Here is a 12734-nt window from a genome sequence, read left to right as displayed (position 1 = left end):
ATATATATATATATATAGAGAGAGAGAGAGAGAGAGAGAGAGAGAGAGAGAGAGAGAGAGAGAGAGAGAGAGAGAGAGAGAGAGAGAGATGTATATAAATATTCATATCCATCACATCTAGCATCTTAAGATAACTAAATTCCAGGAACACAAAGGCACACAGTGACCAACTGGTTTTCGAAGAAGGAATTGTGGGAACACAAAGACAAGAGAGAATAGAGGGTCCTTGTGCGTGTCAGAGGAGAGAGAGAGAGAGGAGAGAGAGAGAGAGAGAGAGAGAGAGAGAGAGAGAGAGAGAGAGAGAGAGTGTGTGTGTGTGTGTCATAGGCGCGGAACCGACTTGAAAAATTCAAGCCTATCGCTTCCACCGACCTATCTTCCTTTAACTTTGACCCAGTAAAACGGCAACACTACTTTTCTATATCCACCAAGAGCTAGAGGATGCCATTATAAGCGGGACTGTGTATTTGTGATTTTAGTAAAATTTTCATTTTAGCCAAAGGAGGCCATTCAGATGTTTTATTCCATTCCTACCAATAAAAAAAAAATCTCATACAAAGGACTATTTATCAAATTTAAATGAAATATATCTTATCGTTAAAGGTTATAAAATGTATATGGGGCTTAAAGTCACTCATGAGTAGCAAAGTCAAGGAACAGGTGATGATATTGCCATGTTGTCGAACATCTGGTCATTGTCATCACCGAGATCCCTGGCCACCAACGGTAGGACCAGGGAGAACCAGAAATTAACACTGAGGATTAGACAAATACATCTAAAGGGATCCTAAGGAATAGCAAGGTTGTATTTACCAATGAAACACATCAAGCTGTGAGAGTCGACGACGATATATATCAGAAATAAAGTACTCAGTATCAATGTTATATTTTAACAAATTTGCGTTGGTATTATTGCCCTCTTAACATTGCTCACATTAATCAAAATGGTTGTCGCCTTTGTTGTTAGATTTTCTGTTGCCATGTTGTTATTATCTTACATTCTGGACGTGTGAATCTATATCATAAATATTTCCCCTTACCCAAAACGCAATGAATCTTAATTCGACGGGTCATCATTATGGGCTAAAAAACCTGTGGTAGCCCATTGGAAACTTCCATGCCTAGCAATCTATTCGGCTGGTATTCGAGACCGGCTAAAGCTCGATAGTTTCTAGCAGCGGGTGTAACCTCATCATCCTTATGAACTAGGGATGGGGGGAGGGGGGTTTGGTAGAGCCTATAGATCTACCAGTCAAGTCATGGGCAGCCAATGCCTGGCCCTCCCTGGTCCTAGCTTGGATGGAGAGGTGGCTTGGGCGCTGATCATACGCATATACGGTCAGAAGGCATTGTCCTACTGAGATATTTTCAATGTCCCACATATTTGTTTTGATGTTGTTAATAGTTTATATATGACATGTCTGTTTTGACGTTGTTACTTATTTTAGAATGATTTATTGTTAATTTGTTCTCTTCATTTATTTATTTCCTTATTTCCTTTCCTCACTGGGCTATTTTTCCCTGTTGGAGCCCCTGGGCTTATAGCATCTTGCTTTTCCAACTAGGGTTGTAGCTTGGATAGTAATAATAATAATAATAATAATGAGCAAACTTTAATCTTTTACAGAGTATATAATGCACGTGGTAATTAAATTAAACATGTATAATAAAAAAAAAAATTGATCAAGGTTAGAGTCGGCCTAAAATAAATATCTGAATGTCATCGCCATGAATAGGAGAAAGTCAACCAGCCATGAGGATGTAGATTATATTTATCTCTCAGGTGAAGTTGTATCTTTAGTGACTTGACACTAAGTGCCGTAGTCAAGACACTAAAGATGACTTCCACCTTTATATAGATTCTGAAATATCTATTTTCATGAAGAACTGTTAATATCAATTTACCTAGCTTTAGATATACTTATTAGGCTAGAAACACAGCATCAATCAATAGGAGAAATATAAATCTCACTATAAAGCCCTCTAGATCTTCCCAAGCCTACCATTTTGCAAAATTCACAAGGATTAACTTTAACATAAAGAAAAAATAATACACCGGTAGCCAAGGATACCAGAAAACAAAATGTAAATGAAAATAAACAATTATTGTATTACAATAACTTAACACCATAAAAAAAGTACCTTAACATGAATAAAATTGTGGTTGAACCACACAACTCTTAGTATTAGTTAACTTTTTCAAACTTCCCTACCATGGTTGGGCAGCTAGGACCTACATGTCCTCACTCTTCTTTCACTCATCTTTTTCCTATCGGCTATAAAAAAAATTTACCTTTTTTTTTGGACTAAATTAATAATACGGATTTCATTATCAAATTATTTCTTAGCCTAACACACGACAACCAACCTGTAACTTCACATCCCAGGAGCTATATAAATTTTATTACTTACTTTACTTTTACGGGTTTATTTCTCGCCCTCCATCAAACACTAAAGGTCTGTTCGGGCGGGCCTTGGTGTGTGAAAAATAATTTCTTTCCAGTTAATATTTTGCTCTGTATCGTTATCAGTTATATCGCTAGCATTTGTATTCAGGCTTAATAGTTTTCAGGTCACTATTATAACACTTTCTAAAAAGATAAAGTCTTCAGGTTTTTCTTGAAAGCTGCCACATTATTGCTATTCTTGATATCGAATTAATGCTAATTCTTGAATTAATGTTTTTTTTTTTCTTAGACGTATGATGCTGAGATTTGCCCCGCAAGTCTAAACTTATGATGCCAACGCCGATACACTATCACGCCACGTTGCATAGTGCTGAGCTAAGCGACCCCCAAAATTGATGAGGTGGGCCAAAAAGAATTGTGACCTCAGCAGAGATGTTGACCGCTGACCCAAACCGTCACTAGAAAGACGAAGGCCACAAAGATTCTCTCTCTCTCTCTCTCTCTCTCTCTCTCTCTCTCTCTCTCTCTCTCTCTCTCTCTCTCTCTCTCTCTCTCTCTCTCTCTCTCTCTCTCATTGGAATTAATCTATATAAGAAAAAATTGTGAAGCTCACTATATATTATTTTCAAAGTGAAATTAATCAAAACTGTGACGTTCAATAAATATTACTTTCAAATTGAAATTAATCAAAATTGTGACGTTCAATAAATATTACTTTCAAAGTGAAATTAATCAATATTTTGACGTTCAATTGATATTACTTTCAAAGTGAAATTAATCAATATTTTGACGTTCAATTGATATTACTTTCAAAGTGAAATTAATCTCAAAGCCTCATTTAAAGTGAATTCATGAATTCACAGAAGCTAGAATCTAACCTTCATACTAATCCACATTCATAAAACAAAAGAAAATTTGAAATGAAAAAAAAAATGAATGCAAACTACTTTTTGACATCTACAAATATTAATCCTGCTCAGTGACTTTCTTTCACTCGACTACCATGCTTTGAAATCCTTCAAACACTTCTAGTTTCCCCTAATAACAACAATTCCTCCCTTTACGTGAAGGGGACCTCAACTTTCATTCATCCTACTACTCGTATTTCGAGTCTTGAAATCCTTTAAACACTTCTAGTTTCCCCTAATAACAACAATTCCTCCCTTTACGTGAAGGGGACCTCAACTTTCATTCATCCTATTACTCGTATTTCGAGTCTTGAAATCCTTTAAACACTTCTAGTTTCCTAATAACAACAATTCCTCCCTTTACGTGAAGGGGACCTCAACTTTCATTCATCCTATTACTCGTATTTCGAGTCTTGAAATCCTTTAAACACTTCTAGTTTCCCCTAATAACAACAATTCCTCCCTTTACGTGAAGGGGACCTCAACTTTCATTCATCCTACTACTCGTATTTCGAGTCACATCGACCTTTATTCGAAATAAATAGAATCGTTTATATTATGACGCAGAATGACATCATCAATCAATGTGATATGCACTTCATCAATTATTGATTGGACAAAAACACCTTCATTGTATTTTGTTACTTAAGCAATAGGAAGTGACTGCAAATGCATGTGGTATGAGTATTGTCAGCATGGGAAACTATTAGCCTTAGCTAGAAGCTTTATGAACAAGGGATTAAAGATTATAGTTGGTCAAGTTTTTTTTTAATCGTCTATGTATTTAGCGTCCATACGGCGTTTATTTATGTGTGAGCGAGACCAAGTAATAAACAACATGATGTTGCCGATATAAAGCGACAACCATTGAGAGAAGGGTGGACACAAAAAATTGCCGGAAAGTGTGTGAAAGAGCAACCATAAAGAGAAGGGATACATCACCCAATTTTCCATTAACCCAATTTCAGGAAGGGAGTCTCTCTCTCCTCTCTCTCTCTCTCTCTCTCTCTCTCTCTCTCTCTCTCTCTCTCTCGAGCAACAATGCACAAGTTCCCCTTTGGAGGTCAGTCAACAGTGGAGCGAGTCGTCTTGCACCCTGGGCTGGCAAATGAACTTTAAAAAGACTTATCGACCTCTCTCTCTCTCTCTCTCTCTCTCTCATCTCTCTCTCTCTCTCTCTCTCTCTCTCTCTCTCGTCTGCTTGTCAGTTTTAAAATCATGGAAAAAATAGAATTTTTATCATGATTTGTTTTGGTTGATAGAGAATCTCTCTCTCTCTCTCTCCTCTCTCTCTCTCTCTCTCTCTCTCTCTCTCTCTCTCTCGATCAATAAAAATCATAAAAAATAGAATTTATATCACGATTTGTTTTGGTTGCTAGAGAATCTCTCTCTCTCTCTCTCTCTCTCTCTCTCTCTCTCTCTCTCTCTCTCTCTCTCTCTCTCTCTCTCTCTCTCTCCTCTCTCTACACACACACATAAAAGAAAAATCTTTCTGCACACACACAAAAGAAAAAAGAATACAGGTATAAAGGAACAATCAAAGCGGAACATAATTGACAGCCATTGAACAAAAGACCTAAATCTGCAGCGAGCACAATCTGCTTTGATTGTGAACAGGGCACAGACGTAGTTTCTACCTTTTCTAGTACCCTAAAGAAGAAATGCTGGACCGGCAGCTAGCTAGCTAGATCTCTCTCTCTCTCTCTCTCTCTCTCTCTCTCTCTCTCTCTCTCTCTCTCTCTCTCTTTGCCCTTGGGATGGAAGAGATTCATCGTCAGTGAAAACCATGAGAAAATAGAATTTGTATCAAGATTTGTTTTGGTTGCTAGAGAATCTCTCTCTCTCTCTCTCTCTCTCTCTCTCTCTCTCTCTCTCTCTCTCTCTTTGCAAGGGACTGAGAAAGAGCGATCTGGCCCCAAAATTCATCAGAGTTGTCCCTCTTTAAATCGCTCTTTCTGCAAAGGCCAGTGACCCCTGGAACATCAGTGTATCTGGGAGGAGGAAGATTCCCCCCCCCCCACCCCACCAAAAAAGAATAAAAATAACCAGTAATACGACGTTGTGAAATTTAAAGGGGATTTCAATGGCCACTGCAATCCATGCTTATGATCAAATACCCTTTTGACAGTTGTCACAACATATCACTGTTTCTATCATTGGCAAATAATCGCTAAGGATGAAAATGTCATAACAGTAAATTTTCCTTTCGGTTTTATGAGATTGGACTAAAGCATCTTGCACTGGGGCCCGGGAGGCCATTCAGCGACCATGTAAAATTGGGGGAAACCCCACGTTTGTAGTTTCAAGTAAAAGTTAAGAGGCTGAACAGCAGGATAGAAAACAGGAAAGGCCAACGGGGATAGTAGAAGGCTAAAAAGAGAGTCCAGCTAGGGGCCAAAAGGACGCTGCTATGACCTTTCAGTAATGCCTGCAGTGTACCACTTGAAGTGCACAAACAGCCTGTAGGCACTAACCCCTACGAAGTGTATTAATGGACCCCAATAGGCCTTATGGTGGAAGATGTTGCCTCTGATACAAGACTGCAGATGGCGCATCAGACAACCGACCCATTAATCAGCAAAGGGGGGGGGGGGGGGGGCAAAGATGCAGATCCAACTATAGTCAATTCTTTTAGCGATGCAGATTTGCACCGACTCGCGGCGATGCCCTTTTAGCTCGGAAAACTTTCCTGATCGCTGATTGGTTAGAATGATCTTGTCCAACCAATCAGCGATCCGGAAACTTTCCTGAGCTAAAAGGGCACTGCTGCGAGTCGGTGCAAATATGCATTGCTAAAAGAAATTGACTATAGGGTAGAGTCACCCTCCGCGAACTGACCTGAGTGAAATAACGTGAAAAGCGAAAGCGTGAGGCATCTTCCCGAGACAGATGGTGAACACAATAGCATGACCTTGATGAGCTACTTTATCAGAGATACCAAAGATCGGTCACACAGATTTAAAACAGAATAACGAATCACTACTGTAATTCACAATTGAACATACAGACTTGAGAGATATACATACATACATATACCAAAGGCACTTCCCCCAATTTTGGGGGGTAGCCGACATCAACAAGAAACAAAAACAAAAAAGGGGACCTCTACTCTCTAAGTTCCTCCAGCCTAAACCAGGGACTCAGCCGAGTTCAGCTGGTACTGCTAGATATAGCCGAATAAAAACAGAACTCCCGATTGCTTTCACAACTTATAAAGAAAAAAATTGAATTTATAGCCACAATTTAGGCTTTAGTTTAAATTTCATAAGACCAAAAACACATAAAATAAAAAAATAAATAAAATGTATAAATTTATAAAGGATTTGGTATTAACTATATAAAGAAGGATTTGGTACGAGAAACATCTTGAAATATCAATCCATCGGCAAAGACTCCATCACCTTTCGACAATGTCATTATTATTCATGTCATCCAATAGAGCTATATATACATGTGTGTATATATGTGTACATATATATATATATATATATATATATATATATATATATATATATATATATATATATATATATATATATATAAGAGAGAGAGAGAGAGAGAGAGAGAGAGAGAGAGAGAGAGAGAGAGAGAGAGAGAGAGTGTGTGTTTGTATATATATATATGTATATATATATATGTATATATATACAAATATATAGCCAATACATATATGCATATCTATAGTGAATGTGTATCTATTTATGTATGTATATATATGCAAATATATACACTATACATATTTATAATGAATTTATATCCATATATATATATACAGTGTATATATATATATATATATATATATATATATATATATATATATATATATATATATATATATATATATATATATTCTATTTATTGATTGTATATTAGAAAAGACGATTAAAAAAGCAGCAACCTGATTAATTTTAATCCTAGGCATAAGCAACTTAACTTTGCAAAATTACAATCAGATTTCCTACGAAGCACGAACAACTTTACTGGGTCTGCTACATTGTGAAGCTTACTGCGAGGCACTAGCAACTTTATAACGTGGCAGCAACTTAATATTTACAGCAAGGTACGAGCAACGTTTTTTGAAAACATGCAGCAACTTAATGTTTAGTACCAGCAAGTTTTCTGAAAACATGAAGCAATTTAATGTTTAGTACCAGCAAGTTTTCTGAAAACATGCAGCAACTTAATGTTGAGTACCAGCAAGTTTTCTGAAAACATGCAGCAACTTAATGTTTAGTACCAGCAAATTTTCTGAAATCATGCAGCAACTTAATGTTTAGTATCAGCAAGTTTTCTGAAAACATGCATCAACTTAATGTTGAGTACCAGCAAGTTTTCTGAAAACATGCAGCATCTTAATGTTTAGTACCAGCAAGTTTTCTGAAAACATGCAGAAACTTAATGTTTAGTACCAGCAAGTTTTCTGAAAACATGCAGCAGTTTAGTACCAGCAAGTTTTCTGAAAACATGCAGCAACTCAATGTTTAGTACCAGCAAGTTTTCTGAAAACATGCAGCACCTTAATGTTTAGTACCAGCAAGTTTTCTGAAAACATGCAGCAACTTACTGTTTAGTACCAGCAAATTTTCTGAAAACATGCAGCAACTTAATGTTTAGTACCAGCAAGTTTTCTGAAAACATGCAGCAACTTAATGTTTAGTACCAGCAAGTTTTCTGAAAACATGCAGCAACTTAATGTTTAGTACCAGTAAGTTTTCTGAAAAAAAAATGCAGCAACTTAATGTTTAGTACCAGCAAGTTTTCTGAAAACATGCAGCAACTTAATGTTTAGTACCAGCAAGTTTTCTGAAAACATGCAGCAACTTAATGTTTAGTACCAGCAAGTTTTCTGAAAACATGCAGCAACTTAATGTTTAGTACCAGCAAGTATTCTGAAAACATGCAGCAACTTAATGTTGAGTACCAGCAAGTTTTCTGAAAATATGCAGCAACTTAATGTTGAGTACCAGCAAGTTTTCTGAAAACATGCAGCAACTTAATGTTTAGTACCAGCAAGTTTTCTGAAAAAAAAATGCAGCAACTTAATGTTTAGTACCAGCAAGTTTTCTGAAAACATGAAGCAATTTAATGTTTAGTACCAGCAAGTTTTCTGAAAACATGCAGCAACTTAATGTTGAGTACCAGCAAGTTTTCTGAAAACATGCATCAACTTAATGTTTAGTACCAGCAAATTTTCTGAAATCATGCAGCAACTTAATGTTTAGTACCAGCAAGTTTTCTGAAAACATGCAGCAACTTAATGTTTAGTACCAGCAAGTTTTCTGAAAACATGCAGCACCTTAATGTTTAGTACCAGCAAGTTTTCTGAAAACATGCAGCAACTTAATGTTTAGTACCAGCAAGTTTTCTGAAAATATGCAGCATCTTAATGTTTAGTACCAGCAAGTTTTCTGAAAATATGCAGCAACTTAATGTTTAGTACCAGCAAGTTTTCTGAAAACATGCAGCAACTTAATGTTTAGTTCCAGCAAGTTTTCTGAAATCATGCAGCAACTTAATGTTTAGTACCAGCAAGTTTTCTGAAAACATGCAGCAACTTAATGTTTAGTACCAGCAAGTTTTCTGAAAACATGCAGCAACTTAATGTTTAGTACGAGCCAAAAGCAACTTTAACGAGGCAACATTTTCTACCAAGGCTGCAACTTGAGAAAACAACTTGAAGTGCCCACAGGTTAGCACAACGCTGAAGAAAAAAAAATGTTACACAAAGCAAGTGCCATCTTAAAGCAAGGGCCAAAAATGTGAGGAGTGGCATACGTTTGTCTCCACGACCTGCCTTGCGCAAAGCATTCTTCTTTGCTTGTCAAGCCGTCGTGTTTTCGAGTTGCTATAGCCATAAATAACCCGGTTGGGACTGGTGGTTGGACATGGTGGCTCCTACAATATGCCATTTTCACAACAATTCGGATCGTTTGAAAAAAATATCAGGAGTAGATGCAAAGAGGATACGTCAGAGGACATTTCTCTCGACGACAAGAGTAAGTTCTTGCTTTGTATTACATCGTTGGTTGACCTAAGATCTAAGAGAGCGTACTATAATTCCAATTTGTAAGATTAACGCAATTTTTAATTGAAGTAATAATATTTCAGGAAAGAAAGCATATATATATATATATATATATATATATATATATATATATATATATATATATATATATATATATATATATATATATATATACATTATATATATATATATATATATATATATAATGTATATATATATATATATATATATATATATATATATATATATATATATATATATATATATATATATATATATATATATATATATATATATATATATATATATATATATATACATACATACATATACCAAGGCACTTCCCCCAATTTTGGGGGGTAGCCACATACACATACATTTTATATACATATATAAATATATACACACACATTATATATATATATATATATATATATATATATATATATATATATATATATATATATATATATATATATGTAGAGAGAGAGAGAGAGAGAGAGAGAGAGAGAGAGAGAGAGAGAGAGAGAGAGAGAGAGAGAGAGAGAGAGAGAGGACTCTGACCTGGCAAATACAATTCATACCTATTTCCATCTCAATTATATATAATTCGTAATTTCGACATAAAAGTACTCACGATGGGGACAAAAATTTCCTCAAGATAAAATATTGTAGAGAAAACTTCACCCTTTTAGCATTAAATTAAGCTTCAAAGGTCTAATGTCACTAGGCGATAAACAATAATCTATTTAATATCAAAGGCATGGACGCTACAATTGTTTTATTTATATAAATAAAAGCACTTTATCTTTACTCTCTTGACTTTCAATTGGGGATACGTAACCCAGAGAAAAATTTTTTTTTACGATGCTTCAAAAAATGTTGCTTAGTTTCAAGCCACTTAACTCTGGTACAGTTGGTCTCATGAATTTAATCGACATCACCTATTGGAGATACATGGTTACACAACTACAATTATAATTTGAAATTTGTTAAGGGATTTAATGTGACCGCTACTAAAGTGGGAGACAACGTGATTGGCTATGACGTCCTCATGGGGCGGGGCTTATTTCGCCCGGACTCTTTGCGGCGCCTATAGTCACTTGTAAAATGACAACACTTTTTACATCAAACGCTGTGAATGAAAATGAGAATATTTTCCTGTCGGTATACCTATCGAAATTAAAGATAAATCTAATCCACGTATTTTTTTTGACTCGGCAAATAGTATAGCTTGTGTAGTTAGAGTGTGGTGATAAAAATGGCAAAGTGAACAGAATAACGCAAGCTACCTGATCAGCCATTCTCAAGCACCAATAAGTACTTACACTTAAAACTGCTTCTTTCTTCTCCCACTGAAAACCCTCCTTTTCCTCTCCTTCTCACTGGGACTCTCTACTATACAGCCTTTCCCCTACCACTATAAAACCTCTCTTCTCGCCCCTAACTAGGGAAAAGGAAAAAAATATGCTTCCAGGCCCCGCTGATCTGCAACCACCACACCTACCCGCCGGGGAAACCACCTAGGGGCTGGACACACCGTCAAAAAGCCCCTGTCCGGAGAGAAGCTCCGGGCAATCTAAAGAAGAAGAAGCCATATTCTCGGTAGGGTTGGTACGTGTGGTTACTCGTCGTACGAGCTACTTTGTTCACTGTACCTATTTTACTCTTACGACAACCACATCAAACACATATATTTAATAAAACAAGAGTAATTAATATTAGAAAACAAAGTATACTATCCAAGATCATATTTGGCATCCACTCCCAACATACATGCCTAGATTGTAGGTTGTTCAGGGCACCAGCCACTCGTTGAGATACTACCGCTCGCCATTGAGTCTTTTGATTGGCTAGACATTACAAAAATTACATCCCTCTCTCTGGTTACGGATCATTTTCCCTTGCCTACACATAGACCATATTTTTTATGATTCTCCTCTGTCCTCATACAACTGACAACACTTGAGATTACCAAACAATTCTTCTTCGCTCAAGGGGTTAACTACTGCAATGTTATTGTTCCGTGACTATTTTCTTCTTGGTAAGGGTAGAAGAGACTTTAGCTATGGTGAGCAGCTCTTCCAGGAAAAGGTCACTCCAAAATCAAACCATTGTTCTTAGCCTTGAGATGTGCCGTAGCTTTTGTACCATGGCCTTCCACTGTCTTGGATTAGAGTTCTCTTGCTTGGGGGTGCACTCGAGCATGCTGTGTTATCTTATTGCTCTTCCTCTTATTTGCTTTGTTTTTATAGTTTATATATGAAATATCTATTCTAATGTTGATATTGTTCTAAAAATATCTAGTTCTGAATGTTTACCACTTCTTCGTAATTTATTTATTTCCTTGTTTCCTTTCCCCACTGAGATAGTTTTCCGTGTTTGAGACCTTGAGCTTATAGCTTCTTGCTTTTCCAACTAGGGTTATAGCTTAGCATGTAATAATAATAATAATAATAATAATAATAATAATAATAATAATAATAATAATAATAATTGAACCGACTCGAAAATATAACCTTTCTCAGAGGTAATAATACAACTTTTTACTCACCCCACGCAACACGTGTCAAAAAAAACATAGTCCCTTGTCGAATTACACAGCACATTTTGTTACGTTTGAGAACTATAATAAAAAGACCCCTGATCCTAAAGTTCATAGGATGGAATTTAGCTTGCAATTTCAAAGATAAACTGGCTTGACGCCAAGAGATAAGATAACAAAATCATGTATGAATCCATGATCCCAAGATAGAAGAGAACTTATCAGATATCTACCCGACTTTATAAACCTTAATACTGAAGAAAAGACTTCTTTATCAGTGTTGAAATATTGAAAGATATCTCTAAATCACATTGTCTTTCCCAAGGCCAAAAAGGTCGTCCTTATTCAATTTAATGAAATTACTCTCAACTCTACAGTACATGCAGTGTGTAATCATAAATATATAACCGTGAATTAGGCATGGCGTTGTCTGGCATGGGTTATGTATCAGGGACTCTTCTTATTGAACTCCAATAACAAAAGTATTCCTATGTGACATTAAAACAATTGCTTTATATACTAGTTTGCGAACGTGGCTCTTAAATTCTAATGAACAGTAAACTCGTGTATGTATGGATAATTATCATTTAAGCCCTCCGACTTATATCAACCATTTTTTTTTTTTAATCTGGCATTTTCAAGCGTCTAAGCAGTTGCTCAAGTTCCTAACATTATTTGACAAATGTCCTTTTAATGTTTTCTAGCTGAACTAACTTTTATATCTCATCCTCATCTCTTCCTACGCCTATTGAAGCAAATGGCCTCGTTTCCATTTCACCAGCCATCTCAATCAAATGATAATATATCTATTTATCATCAACCGGGAAACCAGAAAAAAATGACAATTT

The 12734-nt window shown here is 36.0% G+C and overlaps 1 protein-coding gene across 1 annotated transcript in view; it reads right to left on the bottom strand.

Moving 5' to 3' along the window:
• LOC137624801 (uncharacterized) overlaps positions 1–12734 on the bottom strand; it is a 125612-nt gene that overhangs the window by 57024 nt on the left and 55854 nt on the right. The window lies entirely within an intron of this gene.

The sequence above is a fragment of the Palaemon carinicauda genome, chromosome 31 (genome assembly GCF_036898095.1).
Source record: "Palaemon carinicauda isolate YSFRI2023 chromosome 31, ASM3689809v2, whole genome shotgun sequence".
Taxonomy (NCBI): Eukaryota; Metazoa; Arthropoda; class Malacostraca; order Decapoda; family Palaemonidae; genus Palaemon; species Palaemon carinicauda.
This window is presented reverse-complemented; position numbering and strand designations above follow the sequence as displayed.